The sequence below is a fragment of the Rutidosis leptorrhynchoides genome, chromosome 4 (assembly GCF_046630445.1).
Source record: "Rutidosis leptorrhynchoides isolate AG116_Rl617_1_P2 chromosome 4, CSIRO_AGI_Rlap_v1, whole genome shotgun sequence".
Taxonomy (NCBI): Eukaryota; Viridiplantae; Streptophyta; class Magnoliopsida; order Asterales; family Asteraceae; genus Rutidosis; species Rutidosis leptorrhynchoides.
In genome coordinates this window covers 116,898,503-116,907,074 of record NC_092336.1, presented here as the reverse complement: position 1 = coordinate 116,907,074, position 8,572 = coordinate 116,898,503, and positions in this window count along the sequence as shown.

The window sequence follows — 8,572 nt, the reverse complement described above, 5'->3', positions numbered from 1 at the left end:
GTGGCGTCTTAAACACCGCGACGAATCCACACGTCAATCAAAATAATAAGTGGTGTCTTGAACACCGCGACAATTCCACTCCCATGACAATGTGGTGTCTTAACCACCGCGACAATACCACATGCCAATCAAACAATGAGTAGAGTCTTAAACACCGCGACACTACTACTCGTTACTTAGAATGTGGTGTCTTGAACACCGCGACAATACCACATTCATACTACACAAATAAATACATTATATACGTACACGCATAATTATTCCACTCACAATATTAACCCTTCGCCATTGGGGTTATATAATCCACATCACACGCCCATGTGATAGAGTACACGCAAGGTGTGCACCTCATCAAAGATGGTCAACCAAAACGTACAACCGTGCCAATTGGACCTACACACAAGTCCATCAATCCACCTATATGTGAAGTGAGCTCTATAACCAAGAACCACTTCACCCGACCCGCACCCATCCTACACATACATATGCATATAGGATATTAACACTCACCTTAAGCCTTGATGAATGCAACCAAGTAATCCGCAACTCGTCAATGGAAAGTACCTATTCCATTATCACAAATTCAACAACACACTTAGATTGGATTTACAAACCAACCCAATTTGACACTTAGTGCAAATTCGACCCAAATGTAATTCCAATTACAAACCGCGCCCAAACTAACCAATAATTACTAACACGGGTGAAAATGGTCCTAATATGCCAAGTAAACCCAAACACAAGTGTTAAACACATGTCTCACCCATTTTGACACCAAAACCCTAATTTTGACCCATTAAGTCAAAATCTCACCGTTTACAAGTCTTGACACCAAAACACATTTAACTCGGTTTAATACTTCAACTTAATCCATTTTAAGTTTATAAACCTTAATAAATCAACAATCGGGTCAAAATCATCACCAAACCCTAATTTTGGCTCTAGTCAAAATTAGTCAACTCCAAGAACCCTAAATGTCCCCAAAACCTCAATAATCACTAATACTAGTGATTATACACCATTTACAAGTCTTACAAGCATGAACTTGCACACCAAACCCAAAACCCGACATTAACAACAATAAACCCGAATCTTGGTGTTAACCTTCAATTAACAACTAAATGGGTTTCACCTATGAATCATACAATCAAAAGCCCTAAACTTGAATGATGAACACGAAAATGAATTTCGGAGTTAGAGCTTACCACTAGTATCACCGTGTAGCTAAGAACGAGGAGAACACACTTGTCAACTACGCCAAGGATCAACTCCCGATCCTTCCTTTCCAAAAATCCTTTTGAAATCAAATGGGTGTTTGAGTTTGAGAGGAAAAATGAAAAGAAAAGGGAAATTAAAATGAGAAATGAAATGGGTGGATGAGGTTAAAGCCTCAAATCTGGCTCAAACGTGAAAAGACCAAAATGCCCTTGAACTTCATTTAAATTTACAAGGATCCGGCACCAGTTTGCCCAATATGCCGCGCCGCGGTCTAAGTTGTCGCGCCGCGACATTTGACTAGTTCTGGGATCCCTTTTTGTCCAACTTCTGATCCAGATTTCAGTTGTTTGCCGCGCCGCGGCCTCCTTTGTCGCGCCGCGACACAAGGCGTGATCTGACTCCTTGTCTCATACACAAGACTTTAACACCCGAACATGTCCCAAACCCTTCATACGCCTATCGTACGTACACCATACACCTATAAATCATATACGGGGAAAACGGGGTGTTACAACTCTCCCCCACTTAGACTCGATCACGTCCTCGTGATCTTCACCACTTAATCAATCCGGACCCACTCAACGGTCCTCAATCATAAGTCTCAAACCGACTTTCCTAGGCAATTCTTCCCAATGAATCGTCTTTAACAACTAAAATCGTCACCCGCGATTTATCAAATCACCAATCCGAGCACTAAAACCATGCTCATTCCCTAACATCGGGAAAACTCAACCAATCTCGTACCGAAATATCAACCCCTTAGCGTACCCTTACCGAGTACAACGCTAAAAGCAACCAAGTCTCAACCTAAGGTCAACAATCCGAAACGATGAAGACCGAACCAACGAATCCTGACGGATAACACCAATCACTATACATCCCTTGTAGTGCGCAATACGATCAATACGCAACTACCGTAAAATCATAATCAAAAGGCTAAAACCGATAGCGCCCAAAACGACTATGAAAACGCCAAATCCAAAGGTGTACAAAATCGACTATCGTCACACCCGTAACAACACGTGAGCGAAACACGGCTATCGCATCACTAATCATACCACATGGTCCTCGCGACCCCACCATCGGCGTATAAAAACACCCGATCGATCACACAACACGGTCCTTACGACCCCACCATTGGTGTATAAAACAACCAACAGATCAACATCACCGTCCTTACGACCCCACCATCGGTGTATAAAACAACCGACAGATCACACAACACGAAGGCTGGCCGAAAACACACGCGCCGTAGTGAATCCGAGCTACACGCGATTCACTAACATGATGAAGTCAGCGAACCCGAATATCATGCTTCACCAATCAATAATCCCATGATGAAGTCAGCGGACCTCGAAGGTCATGCTTCACCAATCTCAACACCGGATGAAGTCAGCGGACTCCGAAAGTCATGCTTCACCAATATAACACCTCGCTCATGATGAAGTCAGCGGACCCCGAAGGTCATGCTCCACCACATACTCCCATGATGAAGTCAGCGGACCCTAAAGGTCATGCTTCATCAATCACCAATACCATGATGAAGTCAGAGGACCCGAAAGTCATGCTTCATCAATCAACGCCCTTTTGGCCTCGAACGACGAGTAGCGTAACATCGCGCTCTGCTACGCCATAGTGAATCCTATAGGATACCACTAACCATTCACATACACGAGCAAGAACCACCTATATCACACATAGGCACAAAACAATTATTCTCTAGAAAAGAATCCGACACACACCTCCCTTAACCGAAGGATTTCACCTTGCTCGCCAAACACGTCCATTATCTCTCAATCGAGATTTACCACATTACCACCTCGGTGATAATTCAAATCCAAACCATAAGTACAATTTATCCGAAATTGTAATCTACCACAAATCAACCAAAATCAGGTCTCGACAACATTTTTCGGATCTACCAAAAGCATCATCCGAAATCTCACACTAAAACTTCCTCGTGCGGGAGTGTAACTCCCCCATTTGGAACTACGTCCCGTATCCACAACTCGTACAACCATACAATGCTACCTAAGGTAGACTTTACAAAGATTGGGCTCACACGACCCGTCACCATATCTTGCTCCAGCCTTGAGCACACAAAGGATTTCAATCAATCCTTAAACACTTCGATCAAAAGTGTACCACGATTACACAAACCATACCTTCGCAATCATCCAATTGCTTTAGTTTGTCAAATTCCACCTAGTCACTCATGTACCTAAGGATTTCACTTCGGTACCCTAAGTACAATGTAACCGCAACATAATCGGAGTCGAACACCACGCTAGTAGGTATAAAAGAGGCACCTAACATCGCGTCATAAAGACTCCATTACCAACATACATCGAGATTCAAAACACTCGATCTCAAGGGTTTCAGCCCACCCGTCGAACCTCACGGTTCATCGACCTCAACACAAAAGCGAACACGCGCTTAACAACCGAACACCAACCCATTTCCATGGCTTGGTAGAAACATTTTACAAATATCAAGGAATGCTTGGTTACACCAAGTCTTACGCCCTTCGCCCGTCAATCAAAACGTCGTCATAGGGTACTTCCATTAGGAACGTCACCCATATCAATAACATGCACAACACAATGCATTTAATAAACTCAACTTCAAACGGCACTTAATAAATAATCAAAAGACATATTTATTAAAACGAAACGTACCTTAACGTCTCCTTACCGCCCCCGTTCCCGCTAGCTTGGGACATTCCGACTTACGATGTCCTTCTTCTTGGCAATTGAAGTACACCATGCCATCGCCTTTTGGTACCGAACATTCCCACGACTTGTGACCCCTTATGCCACAATTGTAACATCTAGACGCACTAGAATCCAATATACCCATCCGTGTACCACCCGTGCTCACACTCGGACCCTTAGTCCTCTTACTCAGAGCACCATGCGAAACAACCCTTCTCTCGCTCGAAGGTTCATCCTTCTTTGATCGCGTATACGACTCGAAACCTCTAGCCACGGTGAATAATTCCGCAAATGATTTCGCGTAACCCCGGCTAATCTTATCCTTCAAATCATCATTCAAGGTTCGATAGAAATCCTCCATCAACAAACGATCATTCCCTAAATACTCCGGGCAAAAACGAGCCTTCGACATAAAGGTCGTCTTGAGAGTATTCAAATCCATAGAACCCTGTTGCAAATTTCGCAACTCATTACGCAATTCCGACATATCGGCTGAAGTCCGGAACTCCTCGAAGAATTCCTTCTTAAACTCGTCCCACGATAACGCCATAAACGGCTCACCACCGACAAGATCAATCTTACCATCCAACCAATCCTTCGCCCTACCCCGCAATAAACTAGTAGCGAGTCTTGTCTTTTTCTCGGGAGGGCATTCAATAGTACGAAAACACCCTTCAACATCTGAGATTCAAGTTGTGCTTACTAAAGGATCCGGTTTCCCGTCATACATCAGAGGTTTAGTCCTCATGAAGCTCTTAAGACAATGCTCCATTTCTCCACCATTTCGAAATTCGGAATACTTCCTATCCATTTCTTCTCGAAACACAGTCATTTGCTCCGCAACGGCGGCCGCAACTCTAGCGTTAAACTCAGCGTCGTTCGTCTCGATCTCGTTTCGCGTCGTCATTCTAAGGAATGCAAAACGATTAGTCCACGCACGTATAAAACGACACGCACAACACCACCCCATCTTGCTAAACACTCGTCGTACATCACTTGTTAGACACGATTTGCACCCGTAATAAGGTTTGCAAGTTCTTATTACGCACACACGCCGTATCGACTCGTTAGTACAACGACCGCCTCGCTCGATGATAATAACCAACACAACAAAATTCCTACACATATAAACATACGCAAGGAATAACATCACAACACAACACAATATCCTAGTTAGTTCACCTACACGCTAAGGCACTAACCAAATTTCCGTCCGTCCCGTTCTCCTACAAATCCCGCAGCAAATACGTACACACAAAAGTCTAAGTCTAGGCACCTATCTCAAGTCGCCTAAATCCCTTAGACCATGCTCTGATACCACTTGAAACAACCCAACCCGTATTAAAACCGGCCATAAAAATTTTTTCCTTTTAATACGCGTTAAATAATGCTTTAGGTCCCGTTACACATATTCCAAAACGTATTTGTTATCAAAGTAAGTTCATCGAACTTAAAACATACATTAATGATTTAAACTCCTTAATACAATAGTTCATTAATTAAATCGTAAACCGGTTATAATCATTATGACCCGACTAGTTACGTTTACACAAAACCGAGCATGGTGATTTGGGACTACGCTACCCAAATCCTAATCGAGTCCAAAAGCAAGATCTTCTAAAGCAACCTAGTCGAGATCTCTAATTCCCAAGCTTACCCTAGCCGCCAAGCATGCGAACCTATAAAATATCAACAACGAGAGGGTAAGCTAACGCTTAGTGAGTGAGAATATACTACATACATATATATGCATAAAATGGACACGCCACAAAATAGCAAATACCGCATACCGGAGCATCCAAACATCAAGGCAAGCTAGTCTAAGCATACCGTAAGATCTCTAAGCAATGAGCTAAGGATACATCAACAAAATATAAGTTTGCCAACAACGATGTGAACAATGCCAATAAGCTACACCCGGAGGGTTAGCTACAACACGGCAATACAACATTATATGTATACAATATATATGTATATATATATATATATATATCTCGAATAACATAATTTGCTTACGCTTACAACACAATAACCATGGTTAACCAATCGTACAAGGGAACGATACTCGTAAGAGACCGTCGGAGTTCATAACATCCATTAGCGTTACTTATACACCGCGTAATCACTAATCCCCCGGGTGATGTCTTAAACACCGCGACTAATTCACCCCCATGACAATGTGGCGTCTTAAACACCGCGACGAATCCACACGTCAATCAAAATAATAAGTGGTGTCTTGAACACCGCGACAATTCCACTCCCATGACAATGTGGTGTCTTAACCACCGCGACAATACCACATGCCAATCAAACAATGAGTAGTGTCTTAAACACCGCGACACTACTACTCGTTACTTAGAATGTGGTGTCTTGAACACCGCGACAATACCACATTCATACTACACAAATAAATACATTATATACGTACACGCATAATTATTCCACTCACAATATTAACCCTTCGCCATTGGGGTTATATAATCCACATCACACGCCCATGTGATAGAGTACACGCAAGGTGTGCACCTCGTCAAAGATGGTCAACCAAAACGCACAACCGTGCCAATTGGACCTACACATAAGTCCATCAATCCACCTATATGTGAAGTGAGCTCTATAACCGAGAACCACTTCACCCGACCCGCACCCATCCTACACATACATATGCATATAGGATATTAACACTCACCTTAAGCCTTGATGAATGCAACCAAGTAATCCGCAACTCGTTAATGGAAAGTACCTATTCCATTATCACAAATTCAACAACACACTTAGATTGGATTTACAAACCAACCCAATTTGACACTTAGTGCAAATTCGACCCAAATGTAATTCCAAGTACAAACCGCGCCCAAACTAACCAATAATTACTAACACGGGTGAAAATGGTCCTAATATGCCAAGTAAACCCAAACACAAGTGTTAAACACATGTCTCACCCATTTTGACACCAAAACCCTAATTTTGACCCATTAAGTCAAAATCTCACCGTTTACAAGTCTTGACACCAAAACACATTTAACTCGGTTTAATACTTCAACTTAATCCATTTTAAGTTTATAAACCTTAATAAATCAACAATCGGGTCAAAATCATCACCAAACCCTAATTTTGGCTCTAGTCAAAATTAGTCAACTCCAAGAACCCTAAATGTCCCCAAAACCTCAATAATCACTAATACTAGTGATTATACACCATTTACAAGTCTTACAAGCATGAACTTGCACACCAAACCCAAAACCCGACATTAACAACAATAAACCCGAATCTTGGTGTTAACCTTCAATTAACAACTAAATGGGTTTCACCTATGAATCATACAATCAAAAGCCCTAAACTTGAATGATGAACACGAAAATGAATTTCGGAGTTAGAGCTTACCACTAGTATCACCGTGTAGCTAAGAACGAGGAGAACACACTTGTCAACTACGCCAAGGATCAACTCCCGATCCTTCCTTTCCAAAAATCCTTTTGAAATCAAATGGGTGTTTGAGTTTGAGAGGAAAAATGAAAAGAAAAGGGAAATTAAAATGAGAAATGAAATGGGTGGATGAGGTTAAAGCCTCAAATCTGGCTCAAACGTGAAAAGACCAAAATTCCCTTGAACTTCATTTAAATTTACAAGGATCCGGCACCAGTTTGCCCAGTATGCCGCGCCGCGGCCTAAGTTGTCGCGCCGCGACATTTGACTAGTTCTGGGATCCCTTTTTGTCCAACTTCTGATCCAGATTTCAGTTGTTTGCTGCGCCGCGGCCTCCTTTGTCGCGCCGCGACACAAGGCGTGATCTGACTCCTTGTCTCATACACAAGACTTTAACACCCGAACATGTCCTAAACCCTTCATACGCCTATCGTACGTACACCATACACCTATAAATCATATACGGGGAAAACGGGGTGTTACAAGATACTTCCACATCTATTCCCGCTATTCCTATTAGTTCTATCCCGACATCCAGTTCTTCGGTTCCTCAGCCAAAACGCAGGGAGACAACCAGGATAACCTTTAAGCGATTTCTTTGAACGCAAACGCTTTGGGTTAAATGATGCGCTGTTGTTTTAAACCATGGGATCATATAATGTTTTGTATAATATTACTAGTGTGGTTTGCTTAATGTTTGATGTAAGATAAGCATATGTAAAATAGTGAAGTGTGAAATGCAATAATTTTCCATGGTTAAGTATTATTTGGGTGGTAGTAATTGATTTTCGTACTAAGCTATTAAGTATGAACTTTAACGGGTAGGTACTACCCTAGATATAATTATAAAACGCTAATAAGAAGAAAAGGCTTTTATAATAATAACTGGTTCATATTATTAATAAGCTAAGATGTACTGTAAATACATACTACATCTATAATATTCCATGTGAATAATTATTTTTTTTCATTCTTGTTGAAGATTATGGCGCGATTGAACCGAATGACGGAACAAGAAATCCAGGAACTCATCAATCAGCGAGTGAACGACAGAATGTTATGGGTTGAGGCTGCAAGAGGTGCTGCAGTTAACCCAAATCCTCGTGTGGGGTGCACTTACAAAACTTTTCAAGCTTGCAAGCCCTCATCATTCAGTGGAACAGAAGGACCGGTTGGTTTAACCCGGTGGATCGAAAAGATTGAGTCTGTGTTTA